The sequence below is a fragment of the Stegostoma tigrinum genome, chromosome 12 (assembly GCF_030684315.1).
Source record: "Stegostoma tigrinum isolate sSteTig4 chromosome 12, sSteTig4.hap1, whole genome shotgun sequence".
NCBI lineage: Eukaryota > Metazoa > Chordata > Chondrichthyes > Orectolobiformes > Stegostomatidae > Stegostoma > Stegostoma tigrinum.
Window position 1 is genome coordinate 78687893 of NC_081365.1, and position 17967 is coordinate 78705859.

Here is a 17967-nt window from a genome sequence, read left to right on the forward strand (position 1 = left end):
TCTGTGCCCTCTGCTTCTCCATCCCTCTGTCTGTTTGAGATTGAAAAGCAAAACTCTACCAATGTACCTCCTGGCTTGCCATAGTCATGTGACCTCTGCCCTGACCATTGACTTGAGCATCCATCTGGCAACAAGTTTCCAAATGATCCAGAATGTAAGGAAGTGATTGGATTTGGCGTGTGACATGGTGTCAGAAGTGGAGCTGAGGGCGAGTGTTGAAGAGCTGAATCTAAAGGGACAGACATGACTGTTCGGAGCTGAGGAAACTCCTACAAGCCACTGAAGAAGGAACAAGGATGTAACCTACGGTGGGAACATTGTGTTTTAGGCATAATAGCTGCATGTTTTCCTCTCCTAGCCCCGGTGGAAATGTTGGGTAATAAGAACCAGAACTGGCAGTGTTTCCATCCACAATGGCAAAATGATGAAATTGTGACAGATCGACCCAGCCAGCCAGAGCAGCTGTGAGTAGCTTGTTAGGAACAGGAGTTTGCCTTCAACTTGTAAGGCCTGCCTTTCCATTCAGTTGAAGCCTACAGCATCACCCAATGACAGAATTGTTGTGGTATATAAGGAGGCCATTTGGCCCATTATGGCTGCACTGACTCCTCAACCAAGCCTCATCCTCCAACACTTCCGCCATCTACAATCCGACCCCACCACCCAAGACATTTTTCCATCCCCACCCTTGTCTGCCTTCCGGAGAGACCACTCTCTCCGTGACTCCCTTGTCCTCTCCACACTCCCCTCCAACCCCACCATACCCGGCACCTTCCCCTGCAACCACAGGAAGTGCTACAATTGCCCCCACACCTCCTCCCTCACCCCCATCCCAGGCCCCAAGATGATTTTCCACATCAAGCAGATGTTCACCTGCACATCTGCCAATGTGTTATACTGCATCCACTTTACCCGTTGTGGCTTCCTCTACATTGGGGAAACCAAGCGGAGGTTTGGGGACCGCTTTGCAGAACACCTACGCTCAGTTGACAATAAACAACTGCACCTCCCAGTCGCAAACCATTTCAACTCCCCCTCCCATTCCTTAGATGACATGTCCATCCTGGGCCTCCTGCAGTGCCATAATGATGCCACCCGAAGGTTGCAGGAACAGCAACTCATATTCCGCTTGGGAACCCTGGAGCCCAATGGTATCAATGTGGATTTCACCAGCTTCAAAATCTCCCCTTCCCCCCACTACATCTCAAAACCAGCCCAGCTCATCCCTGCCTCCCTAACCTGTTCTTCCTCTCACCTATCCCCTCCTCCCACTTCAAGCCCCACCCCCATTTCCTACCCACTAACCTCATCCCGCCCCCTTGACCTGTCCGTCCTCCCTGGACTGACCTATCCCCTCCCTACCTCCCCACCTATACTCTCCTCTCCACCTATCTTCTCCTCTATCCATCTTTGGTCCACTTCCCCCTCTCTCCCTATTTATTTCAGAACGCTCTCCCCATTCCCCTTTTCTGATGAAGGATCTAGGCCCAAAACGTCAGCTTTTGTGTTCCTGAGATGCTGCTTGGCCTGCTGTGTTCGTCCAGCTCCACACTTTGTTATCTTGGATTCTCCAGCATCTGCAGTTCCCATTATCTCTTCAACCGAGCCTCATGACTTTAGGGCCAGTCTCCTGTTTGTTCCCTATAACCTTCCACATAATTTTTATTTAAATAATAATCCAATTCCCTCCTGACGGGCTCCATGGAACCCACCTCCACCATATTTCCCAGCAATGTATTCCATTGTCCGACGGCAATTTGTGTGAGAAACGCTTTCCTCTCGTCACTGTTATTTCTTTTGCCCATCATTAGAAATCCATGCCCTCTATTTTTGTTCTGTTTACAAGCATGAACAACTGCACCCTATTTACTCCACCCAGCCCATTCGTGTTTTTGAAAACCTGTCAAATCTCCCTCCCAGGTTCCTTCTCTCCAAGGAGAGCAATCCAAGCTTCTTCAAACTGTCCTCATCACTGATGCTTGTCAATCCTGGAACCATTCTTGTAAATCACTTGTGCACCCTCTGTCCACTGTATTCACATCTTTCCAACAACTTCCCGCAATATTCCAGCTGTGGTCTAACTGGTGTTCAACACTGGGAAAGGAGGCAATTTACTAGAATCGTCGAATCTTTACGGTGCAAAAAGAGGCCATTTCTAAAAAAAAAAAAAAAAAAAAAGTCCACCCTGGCCCTCGGGAGAGCCAATCCGCTTTTACCTGCACATCTCTGGACTGTGGGAGGAAATGGGCATGCTGACCAACCATTTACTGTAATCGCTACAGTATTGCTATTGGCATAGGAGTCATTAAGGTAGGTGGTGAGACTGTCTGTATCAATCAATCCTTTGTTCCAAGCATATCGTTCATGACCTTAATACTCCAATTGTTACATCTAATTTTCCACTGCCACATCTCATGTTGCTTTCATGTACAGGAAATGAGGCAGGTCAGGTATATGACCGATTGTATTGAATTCTAAGTAGAGCTAGGGAGATCATCTGGATCCACAGGTATATAGAAGCATCAGACCAATCAATACAATACTTGAAGGCTTGGTTTTTTTGCTGAAGTGTGAAAAATGTGTGCTTTGAGCCTGTTCCTGAATCACTGTTCAGGATTCTGACTAGTAACGCATCAAATTATCCCAAAATTCTCCGTGAGCTGTAAGTCAACTGCTTCTCTCTTGTGAGTTATCCTGTAAATATACATCACACTGAAATTGCCTCCCAACTCTGTGATGAGACAATATTGGGCAGAAGCACTGTGAGACTGGCAAGGCAGAGACAGTGAGAATTTGTACACTGAGCGGGAGATCACAAGATTGGCTGCTTCTGTGACAGAAATGTTGACTGCGAGAAAAACCAAAAGTGTTTGGCAACAAAACTCAGCATACCCCAGGTGGGGGGACTCAAACCCATAATCCCTGGCTTAGGAGGCTAATGCCTTGTCCATCAGGCCACTGGGGTGCTACTGTAGGCAGTCGCTTTATATTAATAACAAAAGTCGCGGCAATGACTTAGTCAGACAGCCACAGAGTGATACAGCACAAAAATAGGCCCCTCAGCCTACACTGGTCCATGCTGACCATGGAGCCCACGCAGCTAGTTTCAATTGTCCATGTTTGGTCCATATTCCACTAAACTCTTCCCATCCATGAACCTATCCAAATGCTTTTTAAATGTTACTATTGTACCAGCCTCAACCACTTCCTCTGGCAGCACATTCCAGAGACGCACCACTCTCTGCACGAAGAAGTTGCCCCTGAGGTCCTTCTCAAATCTTTCCCCTCTCACTTTAAACCCACGCTCTCCAGTTTTCAATTCCTCATCCCTGGGGGAAAATAAATAATATATATTCATCCTATCTGTGCCCCTCCTGATTTTATGCACCTCACTGTTCATTCTCCTTCATAGCAAGGATTAAGGTCCCATCCTGGCCAACCTTTCCCTCCAACTCAGGCCTACTGGTCTTGCCAACATCCTCTTAAATCTTCTCTGCACAATTTCCAGTGCAGCTGTGTGAGTTGGCAGGCACCAACTTGCTGCAGTCTCTCAACAATTGGTATCGTTCATCAGTGGGTAATATGTTCAATTCCACCTGCACCTGGGTCCGTTCAGCTTATATTCAGCAGCACCTCACTGACTGTAGACACTGCAGTAGCATCTGTCGACAGATTTATTTTGCAGAATCCATTCACCCATCTCCATCAGCTTAACATGGGCAGTTCAAAGGGAAGGTTTCGCTGCACCTTGCAAAACCCACACACACACACACTCACACACCCATGCATGCACACAGGCACGCACACTCCCATGCATTCACAAACACACACCTACACAACCCCCCCCCCACACACACACACACACACACACACACACACAAACGCACATACAAATACATGCACACTCACGCACACATACACGCACACACATGCGCACACAAACATACATACACATGCACACACATACACACACAAATACACACAGACAGACACATACATGCACACACACACACACATACATACATATACAGAGACACACAGTCTCACACACACACACACAAACAGACACCCGCACACACACACCCACACATACATGATTAAGACAGAAAAAACGCTAATAGTTTTACGCCGTTCCTGAGGATGGACAATGAACAGAGACAGAGTAAACAACATTCTGCAAATCCAAATGCCACTCCATAATCTAGAAAGTTACTTTTTTCTCACCGTGCTTTGGAGTTTTGCAATGATGATATGCTACTGTCTATAAGGTGACACATCCCTCAATGATCAGATACATTTCTAACTTCTGTTGTAGAATTTTTCTCCTGGAAGCTTTCTTGCTTTCTCTGTCTTTTTCCGACATGGTGAGAGTGTGGGAGATATGGAGCTTTCTATCTGCAGCCTCTGGATGTTCTCTCCTTCTGCATTGACATTTATTGATCGATTGATTTATTGTCACATCTACTGATATGCCATGAAAAGGTCTGTTTACGAGTGGTACGGCTGATCACAGCAAGAAAAGCATCTACAGATCAAAAAGACTGAGAGCCATATGGGTTACTTTGCAGATTAAATTATTTGAGGCTAGAATCCATTCAACGGTCTGATACGACCAGAAAGGAGCTGTTCCTGAAACTGCTCTTGCCTGACAGATGAGGTTGTAGGAAATCATTGCCAGGGTGCATTTGGTCTTTGATAATGTTGTCTGCCTTTCCACACCAGCGAGCTGCGTAAGTATAGTCTTTGGATGGAAGGTCGGCTCCTGTGATGGTCTGGGCTGTGCCCACCACCTTCTGGTTTCTTACAGTCCTGGGCAGAGCCTATGGATCAGGAAGGATCTAGTTGCAGAGGGCAGTCAACCAATCAGGAAACTTTTATTAAGCTGAATTTCCTCAACTTCAAATATCCTGGGTGCTGCTCAGTGTCACCTTCTCCCTCTTACTGCTTCCCAAGATCATCATTGTGTTGCACAGCTTAACAATATACAACGCCTGTTTGTTTTTAAGTTCCAGTAATATCAGACCAACTCCCAGTTCAGTTGATGGTCCCAATGGTGAGAGCGACACGGTCTCCTTACAGCAGAATGTCAGAGGTTGCGGGTGTTTGTGATTGGAACCACAAAAGCAGCCGGTAGGAGCCTGGATCAGCTCAGTGTAATCAGGCAGAGCCAACAGGCTTTGGTCGAAGGGAAATCACCTTGCGCTCTCTGCTTGAATTCCTTTGAAGAAGGAACGTGTTTTGTGGGGAACGGGGAACCAGAGGACGCACTGAGATTTCCAGGGGGCATTTAATAAGGAGTCATGTCAAAGGTTCTAGAGGCAGACAGTCAGGCAGAACAGAGGACGACCTTCAGGCCATCAAGTTCTCACCAGCCTGCCCACATGAATCCACTCGGCCCACGGCCTAGAATATGATGATGTTTCAGGAGCACATTGATGTGCTTTTAAAGGTTGTGTACTGTCCTGACTTAAGCCCCCCCGCCACCCCCCACCGAACTAGTGCATTCCAGGTTCCCACCAGCCTCTCGGTGATAATGTTTTTTCCCAATCATCTTTAAACCTTTAAGATTAATATTATACCCCCTTGTTATAGACCCTACACCCACTGGGAACGGCTGCTCTCTATCCACCCGATCCGTGCCCCTCATAAACTTATCCACCTCTAGCAGGGGTCCACCCCCAACCCCCCTTATCCTGCTCTGCTCTCGGGAAAACAACATGAGCTTATCCAGCCTCTCTCCATCTCTGGAATGCTCCATCCCAGGAAACATGCGGGTGAAGCTCCTCTGCTCCCCATTCCAGTTCTGATTCTTTTGCCAATTACAATAAAACAATTGCAGAAAATAAAAGCTCATGGTAAAGTGGGTAACACACTGACCTGGATATAAAATTGGCGGGTGAACAGGAAGCAGACCGCAGATAAAAGTGGGTCTGTTTTCACCCTGGCAGGATGTGACGATGATATGTCACAGGGGTCAGTGCTGGGTTAAAGTATGGAGCTAAATTTACTGATGACACAGAAATAGGTAGGAGAGAGAGTGGTGAGGAGGACATAAGGAGACTCCAGTGTGGGAAAGCGTGAGGTTGTCCATTTTGCCAGAAAAAATAAGAAAGCAGCCTATTATCTGAATGGTGAGAGGTTACAGAGCTGGGAGATGCAGAGGGATCTGGGCGTCTTTGTGTATGAATCACTGAAGGTTAGTGCGCAACGGGAGGAAGTAATCAGAAGAGAACTCATATATTGAATTTGATATTTTTCTGCACTTTCTCTACGGCTGTAACACTATATTCTGTTCCATTTCCCTGATGTACTTATGTTAGGGACAATTTGTCCGGTTAACACAATGCAATACTTTTCACTGTATCTCATTACATGTCTCAACAATGAATCAAATCAAGTCAAAAATGCTGTGGTTTACTGCGAGGGAAATTGAAAGCAAGAGTGGGGCTGGTTCTGCTTCAGTTATACAGGACATTGGTGAGACTGCATCGAGAGAACAGCGAACAGTACTGGTCACCACATGTACAGAAGGATGTTAATGTGCTGGAAGCAGTTCAGAGAAGGTTTGCTAGACCTGGAATGAACAGAGATCCTTATGGGGAAAGGCTAGACAAGCGAGGCCTGTATTGTGTGGGGTTTAGGAGAGTCAGAAATGACTTAATTGAAGCAATTCAGATCCTGAGGGGACTTAAATGGGTGGGCGTTGAAAGGATGTTTGGTCTCATTGGAGAATCTAGAACTAGGACTCAATGTTTAAAATTAACACGGGGACCATTTCAAACAGAGATGAGGAAAGATGTTTTCTCTCTGGGCTGTGAATCTTTGGAGCTCTCCTTCTCAAAAGGGTGTGCCTTCAGATTCTCCATCAATGAGAAAGACAGTGGATTCCAACTTGAGAGACAAAGAGACACAGGGATCATTGGATCACACAGTGAGGTGTTTTCACAGACATAAGAGAGTGATGTGGTTTTGAGGCTGACCTAGAATTAAGGAGAATATGATTATTTAGAAAAGGAGAGAACAGATACCCACAAGGACACAAAGAACATCCTGATTACAGAAGAACACATTGCAGGATCGATTTTGTGTGGCACCAGTGGCCTAATGGATAAGGTGCTGGCCTCTGGAGTCAGAGATTGTGGGTTCAAGTCCCACCTGGGGCTTCAGCTTAGTTTGGACTGAGAGGAAAGATGAAGTACCTTCTGTGATTTCATTATGAATTTCCAAATCATACACCACAGAAGGATACTATTCTGAAATAAATCAGCAAACTCTAGATGCTGAATATCTGAACCATAAACAGAAAAAGTTGGGGAGGTTGTGCTCCAGTACACAGGACATTTTTGTGACTGCATCTGGAGTACAGTGTACAATACCGGTCACTGTACGCACAGACAAATGTTAATGTGTTAACTGGCCTTATAAGGAAAGACTTGACAGGCTGGGCCCGTACCCTGTGGTGTTTAGATGAAACAGAGGTGAATGAATTTAAACATTAAAGATCCTGAGGGGTCTCGACCAGGTGTTTGTTGTCAGGATGTTTTGTCTCATTGGAGACTCCAGAATGATTCACCATCGTTTAAAATGAAGGCAGCGCCCATTTGAACCAGGGCTGAGGAAAGATGTTTTCTCACTGGGTTGTGAATCTTTGGAATTCTGTTGCAGTGCATTCGGATTCCTCGTCAATGAGAAAAAGAGTGGATAAAACAGGAGAGAAAGAGACACAGAGGTCACTAGATCTCTCAGTGAGGCTTTCTTCAAGGTCATTGGAGAGTGATCTGGTTTTGAGCCTGAAACAGGATTCAGGCAAATGGGAGTGTGAACAAAAGGAAAGAGCTGGTCCAGAAAGGGACACCAGTAGGAGAGTGATTACAGAAGGGCATGGTGCAGCTAAGGCCATCAGCAGCCCCAGTGGCCTAATGGATAAGGCACTGGCCTCCGGAGCCAGGGATTGTGGGTTCGAGTTCCACCTGGGACTGATATTGGCTGACTGTAATGGAACAGCTGCAGCACTGTTTGTGTTCTCTGTGATGTTGGTCACTTTGCTTTCTGGCTTTTTAAAATGGACACCATGGAAGGAGATGATTCGAAACTGGTCTGAAGATTGAAATTGTAAACAGAAGCAGCTGGGGAAAGTCAATAAGTCTGGCAGCATCTGTGGAGAGAAAGCAGAGTTCATGTTCTGAGTCTGGTGTCCATTCTTCAGGGCTGGGGGCTGTGTGGCCGTGCTGCCTCAGGGGGAGTGTTCCACAGGCAGACACCACTGCATTGCTCTATCGCCAAGTGCATTTTACACCAAAAGGTACTCATCCAATTCCCACTGAAATGTTAGGGTTGTTGCGGGCTTGTTGGGCCAATGGGCCTGTTTACACACTGTAGGGATTCTACAGATCTATGAATGAGGCTCCTCCATTATTTTATACCTTCATTGATCTGTGTCCACTGCGAAACCTTTCTTCCTACTGTTTGGGACAGAAAAAGACGACTGTATTCACATACACCTGGCTTTTCATACCCATGTGAACTCTGCCATGGACACTGTCTGGGGCATCCTTCTTGCGACCATTTTCCAAAATGGTCCAGAACACAAGCAAGTGACTGGATTGAGTGTGTAACATGGTGTCAGACGTGGAGCTGAGGGCGAGTGTTGAAGAGCTGGAACAAAAGGGACAGACATGACTGTTTTGAGCTGAGAAAGCTCCTATCGAGAAAGAACAATGATCCAATCTACAGCGGGAAACATTGCGTATAAGGCCCATTCTCCTTTTTGTTTCCCTGAGGCTTGTACATTGTCTTTTATCTAAATAACCCTGCTGATCCCTTCTGATTGACTCCAATCTCATCCACCACATTTCCTGACAGTACATTCTTGATCCTAACTGCTCGTTGTGTGAAAACCATTTTCCTCACATCTCCAATACTTCTTTTGCACATCAATTTAACATAGAACATAGAACATTACAGCACAGTACAGGCCCGTCGGCCCTCGATGTTGTGCCGACCTGTCATACCGATCTCAAGCCCATCTAACCTACACTATTCCATGTACGTCCATATGCTTGTCCAATGACGACTTAAATGTACCTAAAGTTAGCGAATCTACTACCATTGCAGGCAAAGCGTTCCATTCCCTTACTACTCTCTGAGTAAAGAAACTACCTCTGACATCTGTCCTATGTCTTTCACCCGTCAGTTTAAAGCTATGCCCCCTCGTGCTCGCCATCACCATCCTAGGAAAAAGGCTCTCCCTATCCACCCTATCTAACCGTCTGATTATTTTATATGTTTCAATTAAGTCTATTTTAAGTCCATCTCCACTATATTTTTCTTCCTTTTACAAGCAGAAACAACTTTTCAATATTTACTTTATCCAGTCCGATCATGATTTGAAAAAACTCCATCAAAGCTGCTCTCAGCTTCCTCTCTCCGAGGAGAACACTCCCAACTTGTTCAACCTGTCCTCATCACTGAAGGTTCTCAATCCTGGAGTCGTTCTTAAACCACTGCTGCACTCTCCATCTCCAATGTGTTCACATGTTTCCAATAATGAGGCTGTCACCAAGTTACACAATACTCCAGCTGGGCTCTAACTGGTGTCTGATACTGGGACAGCAGGCAATGTCCTATCATGGGCTACCATTGGCTCACAGACCTTCATAAACTACAAAATCAAGAGGAGAAACAATAAAAAGTAGCTGTTTTATCTGCTGCCGCACTTAGATCGACATCCACCGAGCCCATTGCCTCCAAGTCTTTTACTGGAGGCCATTCTCGCAAGAGCAGCTCATTAGCACAAAACCAACTCTCCAGACTTTTATGAGATAGAAATTGCACCACACCATCTGCAAGGGGGGCATTGAAACACAGAGCCAGAAATACCCTCCTGTGATACGAGCACAGCATCATTGTGAAGCTGACTTCCCAGTCCAAATCACAATGCAAACCTCACAGCACCCCAGGTGGGACTCGAACCCACAATCCCTGGCTTAGGAGGCCAATGCCTTATCCTTTAGGCCACTGGAGCCACACATTGGGCTACTCCATACAGAGTATATGGCCCTCCTTAACAACAGTGATCGAAGACAAAGCAACATCATGTTGAAAAGGGGTATTTTCTGACACAACGACATATGATAGCTCTCTGTAACAGTAACGTTAAATAGTGCAGCATTGTTACAACTATTGTGAGCCTGGTCTGTCTCATCCATCTCCATCCCGACCCCATCAAACACTCTCCAAAGACATGGTCCAGCTGAGGGAAGCTCATGCAACATTAACACTTTCAGAACTGTTACCTCAACAGCACTCAGCAACAGAATACCCTGAAAATCTCTCTTTCCTTCTTTTAGGAATGAATTAAAATCCAGCCCTTTGACATTTATCTATGTATCAGCCTTTTATTTATTTCAAAAATACACTTTATTCACTAAAATATCTTCATAGACATACAGAGTTACTGAAGCTGTTGGGGTCTGTACGATAGGATATGAAGAAACAAACAAACTCTGGAGCTTGTCTCTATCCAACAAACAAAGCAAAGGAATTTCTTACTTTAACACAACAATATTTACATATATTTGAGTCACGGTGTGGCCCTGATAAGTGACTGGACCCCCATTTAACATTGGCACAGAGACCTCAGATGGTGATCTTTCCTCACTGCGTTATAGCAGAAGCTGTCCCTAAGTTTGAGGGTGTCCCTCAGCGCATTGTCCCAGACCTTGAAACGTGCCAGTCTGCAACACTCGGACAGGGCCAACTCCTTGCTCTGGGAGACCAACAGGTTTTGATCAGACCAAAGAACACCGTTCACTGAGTTGAGGGTTCCCCAGGTTCAGTCGATGTTTGTCTCACTGTGCATCCCGGGGAACAGACTGTAGTGCACAGGGTCCCACATCATGAAGCTGCTGGGGATGAACCTCGTTACAAACCACTGCACCTTTCTCCAGACTTCCTTTGCCAAAGCACATTCCAGCAGGAGATACGTGACAGTCTCAACACCCACTCCCTATTTCCCAACCACAGCTACATCAGGGACAGCCTGTGGTGATGCAGAGAGTGTGGGGACACGTGGAGGATCTCACAGGTAGGACCGTTCTCCCCACCAGCCCAGTGATGCCTTGGTGCTTGTTGGAAAGGTCCCTCTCACCGCGCAAAGTGTGGCATTCTCACGACCTTCCTGGGTAGTACCCGGGAGCACCGTGCTTTCAAGGCATGATACACACACCGAGTTTACTGTTACACTTGCACCTTATAGTTTAATATTCTACACACTTACACAGATATATACATCCCTAAACATATTCCATGCACACACACCAATATGTACACTTCTGAGCAAAAGAAACACAATAAATAATTGATAGCCACAGGTGAGATGCTGGAACTCTGGACGTCGGCTAAAGTTGTGCCAAGATTTAAGGAAGGTGGTAAGGAAAAGCTAGGGAGCTAGAAACCAGTGAGACTGACATCGGTGGTGAGAGACTTGTTGGACCGGATTCAGAGGGACAGGAGTTACATGTGTTAGGAAAGACAGGAACTGACTAGTGATAGTAAACACGGCTTTGTGTGTGGGAAATCGTGTCTCACTAATTTCTTTGAGTATTTTTGAAGAAATGACAAAGAGGATTGATGAGGGTAGAGCGGTGGACTTGATCGAGATGGTTTTCAGTATGGCATTCGACAAGGTTCTTCATGGTACACTGATCGGCGATGTTAGATCAGAGGGAATAAAAGGAGAACTAGCCATTTAGATACAGAACTTTCTGGAAGGTAGAAGACAAGGGGTAGTGGTGGAGGGTTGTTTTTGAGACTGGAGGCCTGTGACAAGCGGTGAGCCACACGTATTAGTACTGGGATCACTGCCTTTTGTCATTTATATAATGGTTTGGATGCAAACATAGGAGGTTTGGTCAGTAAGTTTGCGGATGACACTAAAGTTAGATAAGTAGCAGACAGTGAGAGGACAACAGGATCTTGTGTATTTGGGTGAATGGGGTGAGCTATGACAGATGGAGTTTAATTTAGATAAATATGTGTAGGTGCATTTTGGAAAGGCAAATCAGGACAGGACTGAGACAGTTAATGGTAAGGTCCTGGGGAGTGTTACTGACCAAAGAGACCTTGGAGTGCAGGTTCATAGTTCCTTGCAAGTGGGGTCGCAGGTAGATAGGGCGATGAAGAAGGCATTTGGTATGCTTGCCTTTATTGGTCAGCACATTGAGTATTGGAGTTGGGACGTCATGTTGCATGCATACAGGATATTAGCTCGGCCACTTTGGGAATACTTTTGCAATTCTGGTCTCCCTGCTGTGCGAAGGATCTTGTGAAACTGGAAAGGTTTCAGTAGGAATTTACAAGGATGTTGCCAGGGTTGGAGGGCTTGAGCCACAGGGAGAGGCTGAATCCGCTAGTGCTATTTTCCCTGGACTGTCAGAGGCTGAGGGGTGACCTTAAAGAGGTTTATAAAATCATGAGGCGCATGGATAGTGTAAATAGACAAGGTCTATTCCCAGTATTCGGGGAGTTAAAAACTTGAGGGCATCGGTTTCAGGTGAGAGGGGAACGGCATAAAAAGGGACTTAAATGGCAGCTTTTTGGCAGAGAGGATGGTGCGTGTGAGGACTGAGCTGTCATGAGGGAGTGGTGGAGGCTTGTACAGTCACATTTAAAAGATACCTGGGTCTGTATATGAATAGGAAGGGTTTAGAGGGATATGGACCAAATGCTGGCAAATGGGACTAGATTTATATCGGATATCTGGTCGGCATGGAGGAGTTGGCCGAAGCATCTGTTTTTGTGCTGTCCATCTGTCTGACTCTAATGGATACATCCAGGACGGCACATTGCTGAACATGCATTGAAGGAATGTATGTTCCTACAGGTCAGTGATGGACCCTCAACTCTGTACAGTGCATAGACATGATTTAGATAGAGGGATCCAAATTGTGCAGCTAAATTTCCTGATGACACAAGGATAGGCAGGAGAGTGAGTTGTGAAGAGGACATAAGGAGCCTACAAATGGATATACCAGGGTACAGGGCTGTATGAACACAGCAGGCTAAGCAACATCAGAGGATCAATGCGACTGATGTTTCAGGCCTGGGCTCTTTGGTTCAGTGAGTGAGAAAAGGTCTGGCAAATGGTGTACAATGTGGGAAAGTGTGAAATTGTCCGTTTTGGCACAAAGAAGTGAAAAGATCTGTTTAATGTAAATGGTGAAAAGTTGCTGATCTCAGTGATGCAGAGGGATCTGGGTGTCCGAGTGCATGAACCCTCAACAGCAGTGTGCAGGTACAGCAAGTAATCAGGAGAAACAGATAGAATGTGATGATTTATTGTGAGGAGAATTGAATTGAAGAGTGGGGAGGTTCTGCTCCAGGTATACAGGACATTGGTGTGACTGCATCTGGAGTAGTGTACAATACTGTTCACTGTATGCACAGGCAGATGTTAATGTGTTAGAGGCAGTTCAGAGCAGGATTATGAGACTGATACCTAGAAAGAGCAGGTTGCCTTATGAGGAAAGGTTGACAGGCTGCGCCTGTATCCTGTGGTGTTTAGACGAAACAGAGGTGAATTAATTTAAACATTAAAGATCCTGAGGGGGTCGACCAGGTATTTGTTGACAGCGTGTTTTGTCTCAGTGGAGACTCCAGAATGATTCACCATCGTTTAAAATGAAGGCAGCGCCCATTTGAACCAGGGCTGAGGAAAGATGTTTTCTCACTGAGTTGTGAGTCTTTGGAATTCTGTTGCAGTGCATTCGGATTCCTCGTCAATGAGAAAAAGAGTGGATAAAACAGGAGAGAAAGAGACACAGAGGTCACTAGATCTCTCAGTGAGGCTTTCTTCAAGGTCATTGGAGAGTGATCTGGTTTTGAGTCTGAAACAGGATTGAGGCAAATGGGAGTGTGAACAAAAGGAAAGAGCTGGTCCAGAAAGAGACACCAGTAGGAGAGTGATTACAGAAGGGCATGGTGCAGCCAAGGCCATCAGCAGCCCCAGTGGCCTAATGGATAAGGTACTGGCCTCCGGAGCCAGGGATTGTGGGTTCAAGTCCCACCTGGGGTTAGGGCATGGCTTTCAGTGAGAGGAAATCTGCAGTACTGTACACATTTTCTGAGATTGGTCAGTTTCTTTTCTGGCTTTTTAAGTTGGGCATCATGGAAGGAGACGATTCTAAGGTAGTCTAAAGATCGAAATTGTGAACTGAAGCAGCTGGATAAAGTCAATATGCCTGGGAGCATCTGTGGAGAAATGCAGAGTTAATGTTCTGAGTCTGGTGTCTTCTTCAGGACTGAGGGCTGTTGTGGCAGTGTTAACACTTTGAGGGAGAATTCCCCAAGCAGACAAATACCACTACATGTGTCTGTTGCCATGTACAGTTTATCCTCAAGTTCGTCATCCAATTCCCAATGAAATGTTACAATTGAATATGATCCCTCCATTATTCCACTCCTTCATCAATCTCCCTAAATCTGTGGCCTTTGCTTCTCCATCCTTCTGGCTGTTTGAGATAGAAAAAAAAAACTGTACCATTATACGTCTGGCTTTTCATACCGATGTGAACTCTGCCATGGACACTGTCTGGGGCATCCTTCTTGCGACCATTTTCCAAAATGGTCCAGAACACAAGCAAGTGACTGGATTGAGTGTGTAACATGGTGTCAAACGTGGAGCTGAGGGCGAGTGTTGAAGAGCTGGAACAAAAGGGACAGACATGACTGTTTTGAGCTGAGAAAGCTCCTATCGAGAAAGAACAACGATCCAATCTACAGCGGGAAACATTGCGTATAAGGCCCATTCTCCTTTTTGTTTCCCTGAGGCTTGTACATTGTCTTTTATCCAAATAACCCTCCTAATCCCTTCTGATTGACTCCAATCTCATCCACCACATTTCCTGACAGTACATTCTTGATCCTAACTGCTCATTGTGTGAAAACCATTTTCCTCACATCTCCAATACTTCTTTTGCACATCAATTTAAGTCCATCTCCACTGTATTTTTCTTCCTTTTACAGGCAGAAACAACTTTTCAATATTTACTTTATCCAGTCCGATCATGATTTGAAAAAACTCCATCAAAGCTGCTCTCAGCTTCCTCTCTCCGAGGAGAACACTCCCAACTTGTTCAACCTGTCCTCAGCACTGAAGGTTCTCAATCCTGGAGTCGTTCTTAAACCACTGCTGCACTCTCCATCTCCAATGTGTTCACATGTTTCCAATAATGGGGCTGTCACCAAGTTACACAATACTCCAGCTGGGCTCTAACTGGTGTCTGATACTGGGACAGCAGGCAATGTCCTATCATGGGCTACCATTGGCTCACAGACCTTCATAAACTACAAAATCAAGAGGAGAAACAATAAAAAGTAGCTGTTTTATCTGCTGCCGCACTTAGATCGACATCCACCGAGCCCATTGCCTCCAAGTCTTTTACTGGAGGCCATTCTCGCAAGAGCAGCTCATTAGCACAAAACCAACTCTCCAGACTTTTATGAGATAGAAATTGCACCACACCATCTGCAAGGGGGGCATTGAAACACAGAGCCAGAAATACCCTCCTGTGATACAAGCACAGCATCATTGTGAAGCTGACTTCCCAGTCCAAATCACAATGCAAACCTCACAGCACCCCAGGTGGGACTCGAACCCACAATCCCTGGCTTAGGAGGCCAATGCCTTATCCTTTAGGCCACTGGAGCCACACATTGGGCTACTCCATACAGAGTATATGGCCCTCCTTAACAACAGTGATCGAAGACAAAGCAACATCATGTTGAAAAGGGGTATTTTCTGACACAACGACATATGATAGCTCTCTGTAACAGTAAATAATGCAGTATTGTTACAACTATTGTGAGCCTGGTCTGTCTCATCCATCTCCATCCCGACCCCATCAAACACTCTCCAAAGACATAGTCCAGCTGAGGGAAGCTCATGCAACATTAACACTTTCAGAACTGTTACCTGTGATATAACCACAGCACAGCTGGCTTTCCAGTGAGTATTTCGAAGCAAAACACACAACACAATAGATGGGATTTGACACCACAATCCCTGACTCAGGGGGCTGGTACCTTATCCATGAGGCTACAGAAGCTGCTGTTCTAAGCAAAACATACAGCCCTGCTTATTAACATCAGAGGATGAAACAGATAAAATTAGCAAAAGTTTGAAAAGTTCCAAAGTCTTACATAGTGAGGTGTGACAGCTCCCTGTAACATTAATGTTAAATAGCTGCATTGTTACAGCTATTGTGAGCCATTTTGTGAATCTCATCCATCTTCATCCCGACCCCATCAAACACTCTTCACAGACAGTGTGACATCATCCAGCTGAGGGAAGGTCATGCAACATTAACACTTTCGGAACCATTACCTTAACAGCACTCAGCTACAGAATAGCCTCAAAATCTCTCTTTCCTTCTTTTCAGAATGAATTAAAATCCAACCCTTTGACATTTACCTATGCATGAGCCATTTTTTATGTCAAAAATATACTTCATTCATAAAAATATTTTTATGTATTCATAGTCACTAAAGCAGTTCGGATCTGTACAGTAGGATATAAAGAAGCAAACAACCATTGGAGTTTGACTGTATCCAACAAACAAAGCAAAGGAATTTCTGACTTTTACACAACGGCATTTACATGTATTTGAGGCACTATGAGGGTCTGATAAGTGACTGGACCCCCATTTAACTTTAGCACAAAGACCTCAGACGGTGATCTTTCCTCACTGCGTTATAGCAGAAGCTGTCCATAAGCTTGAGTGCGTCCCTCAGCGCATTGTCCCAGACCTTGGGATGTGCCAGTCTGCAACACTCGGACAGGGCCAACTCCTTGCTCTGGGAGACCAACAGGTTTTGGACAGACCAAAGAACGCCTTTCACTGAGTTGGTGGATCCCCAGACCCAGTCGATGTTTGTCTCACTGTGCATCCCGGGGAACAGACTGTAGGGCACAGGGTCCCACATGATGGAGCTGCTGGGGATGAACCTCGTTACAAACCACTGCATCTTTCTCCAGACTTCCTTTGCCAAAGCACATTCCAGCAGGAATTGTATGACAGTCTGATTCCCCAACAACTATAACAATAAAATAGTACCCATAACACTCTCTAAAATGTTGCCACACGTTGCTTTCCAAAGTCACACGTTTATTTATAAAGATCAAATGGACCATAGTCTCATTTAACCTTTTGACCTTGCAGATCCAAGCATTCGAATGATCAATCTCTTGCAACCCAGTGATGTCAAAAAGTAATTTTCCAGTGCTTACAATAATTTTATATTTTCCAATGACACAACATTAAACAATCGTTAACATAACTCCACCAGCATTTTCACATACCATTATTCCTAAACCAACTCCACAGGGAATACATTCACGGATGACTGCTTCACAGAAAACCTACATTCTGTCTGCAGAAAAGAGCCTGAGCTTCCAGTTTGCTGCATCTTTAACATACCATCCTGTTCCCTGGTCATCGTCTCTGGTCATTACAATGTTCCAGCAAAGCTCAGCACAAGCTGGAAGAACAGCACCTCATTTGTCATGAGAAAGCTACAGCCTTCTGGACTCGAGTTCAACAGCTTTAGGCCTTGAGCTTCTGCCATCTCCTTACCCACCCCCAAGTTGGTCTTGTTATCACATAGTCTGCTGTTGTACACAAGCTATTGTTGGCCGCTAACAGTCCCCATCAATCGCTATTCATCGCCCTGGCCGGATCGTTATCCACTCATTTGTCTGTCCAACTGTTCTTCTCTCTCTTTGGGCTCCATCCCCACCTATCATTTACTCCTTACCCCCCTCCAACTGCTCTATTTTCTGCATAAAAAAACAACTTTTTCCCAGCTGCCATCAGTTCTGAGGAAGAGTCACCAGACCCAAAATGTTAACTCTGATTTCTCTTCCAGATGCTGCCAGACCAGCTGAGCTCTTCCAGTAACTTTTGTTTT

At 45.4% G+C, this 17967-nt stretch overlaps 1 long non-coding RNA gene and 5 other non-coding genes across 7 annotated transcripts; 3 read left to right on the plus strand and 3 right to left on the minus strand.

Annotated features, from left to right (window-relative positions):
- Positions 1-7090: 7090 nt before the first annotated feature.
- On the plus strand, positions 7091-7163 carry trnaq-cug (transfer RNA glutamine (anticodon CUG)). The gene has a single exon. It is a non-coding gene; the product is annotated as a tRNA-Gln (tRNA).
- A 742-nt stretch (positions 7164-7905) lies between these two features.
- Positions 7906-7978, plus strand: trnar-ccg (transfer RNA arginine (anticodon CCG)). The gene has a single exon. It is a non-coding gene; the product is annotated as a tRNA-Arg (tRNA).
- Positions 7979-8056: 78 nt separating this feature from the next.
- On the minus strand, positions 8057-16387 carry LOC132210426 (uncharacterized). 2 transcript variants are annotated; one of them, XR_009446531.1, is made up of 3 exons: positions 16201-16387; positions 14564-14703; positions 8057-8655 (listed from the first exon to the last, which is right to left on the minus strand). It is a non-coding gene; the product is annotated as an uncharacterized LOC132210426 (long non-coding RNA). The 2 variants fall into 2 exon arrangements; XR_009446530.1 differs by having other exon boundaries at positions 14540-14703.
- Positions 9952-10024, minus strand: trnar-ccu (transfer RNA arginine (anticodon CCU)). Its single transcript has one exon. It is a non-coding gene; the product is annotated as a tRNA-Arg (tRNA).
- trnar-ccg (transfer RNA arginine (anticodon CCG)) lies at positions 14002-14074 on the plus strand. Its single transcript has one exon. It is a non-coding gene; the product is annotated as a tRNA-Arg (tRNA).
- On the minus strand, positions 15636-15708 carry trnar-ccu (transfer RNA arginine (anticodon CCU)). Its single transcript has one exon. It is a non-coding gene; the product is annotated as a tRNA-Arg (tRNA).
- Positions 16388-17967: the final 1580 nt, after the last annotated feature.